This window comes from Bison bison, unplaced genomic scaffold (assembly GCF_000754665.1).
Source record: "Bison bison bison isolate TAMUID 2011002044 unplaced genomic scaffold, Bison_UMD1.0 scf7180017856906, whole genome shotgun sequence".
Lineage (NCBI taxonomy): Eukaryota > Metazoa > Chordata > Mammalia > Artiodactyla > Bovidae > Bison > Bison bison.
The window spans coordinates 13,283-14,752 of NW_011487479.1; the positions used below are offsets into that span (position 1 = coordinate 13,283).

Genomic DNA, 1,470 nt, shown 5'->3' on the forward strand with positions numbered 1-1,470 from the left:
ATTTTTTTAAGTCTTACAACTTTGAATAATGTTTAGATCTAAGCAATACCCAAATACCAAAGATGCATTAAAATAAACATCTTCAGGGGAACACAGGCCTAGGGCAGTAGGTGATGAGCACCGCGCAGCTCTCTCAGGATGGCAGGAACCAACAGTCCTGCTACCAGAGTCGGCAGGATTCTGCGCCTCTGTTCATTGTGGAATTGGATGGACAATTAAAAGCCTTCTGGAATTCTTCAAAGTTGCTAACTGCACCATTGACCCTGAAAAAGATATGTCATAGTCCATGTCATTTAATTCTTACAAATCAACAGGTTCTGAATAAAACTCTAGCAACCTATGGCTTGATAAAATAGTCCATTCATTTAGTCTATTTACAAGGAGATAACTGAAGTCCAAAATGGTTAAGTAGATTTTCAAGAAAATTAACAGAGCTGAGACTAGAACCAGACAAATGCTATTAGTCTTCAAAATATCTTTAAATTTCTATAAACTGTAAGGTTTACAATTCCTATAAATTGTATATGTGGTGGTACATTGCTATAAATTTACAAATTCCTACAAACTATACAATTTACCAATACTTAACTTTTCTAACCATTTTTTAATTTAACTTTTTATGGAACATATAACTGACGTAGCATATGCACATTTAAAATGTAAAGTTCATTGAGTTCACATGTATACACCCATGTTATTACCACCCAGATCAAGACATGGGATATTTTCAGCACCTAGAAGGCTCCTGTGTATGACCTAACAGTAGTACCTCCAAGCATAACTACTAGTCTGACCTCTGTGGCCACAGATCAATTCTACTGGTTTTTCAACTTCACATCAGTGGATCACACTCTATGCACTCTTTTGTCTCTGATTTCTTTCACTCAGTATTATGTCTGTAAGATTCATTCGTGTTGTTGCTATCTCTAAATTATCTTTAAAGAACTCATTCAATCCACAGAAACACTTTCTATAAATTCCTATTACGCTTGCAGGCTCATATTTACCTAGAATTTGGTTCATGCAACAGTAAACTAATGAACGGGGTCTAGTTGCTATTGATGAGTAATGCTTTGCTGGAGTTAGCTCCAAAATCTGGTGTTCTTGCAAGTTCCCTGCCTGACTGCAGTAAAGACTACAGATTCCTACTCAGCACTTTGATTTTAACTGCCTTTTGAAAGTGGTATTTCCATTGTGTGAAATCGGCTACATTCAAAATCTACAGTTAGTGCAGACATCACTAACAAGCTAGCAAAGATCCACCCCCCTCATCTATTTCTTACTCAACTGCAGGTTCAAAAGGCTGACTAGAGACAGCATTCTTGGTCAATGACTCTTTCTTCCCTAATGATTTTGTTCCCTGTGGGCATTTGAATGAATATATCGGCTTGTAATTCAAAACCCCCATAACCTCTTGTGTGTCAGCTGGGAGGAAAGAGTCAGACACGACTTAGCAACTGAGTGCACACG

At 37.5% G+C, this 1,470-nt stretch overlaps 1 long non-coding RNA gene across 1 annotated transcript in view; it reads right to left on the minus strand.

Moving 5' to 3' along the window:
* Window positions 1-6: 6 nt before the first annotated feature.
* Window positions 7-1,470, minus strand: part of LOC105002972 — a 7,555-nt gene continuing 6,091 nt past the window's right edge. The window contains exon 3 of the long non-coding RNA XR_827047.1: window positions 7-263. This is a non-coding gene — a long non-coding RNA (uncharacterized LOC105002972). The remainder of the gene's footprint in view (window positions 264-1,470) is intronic.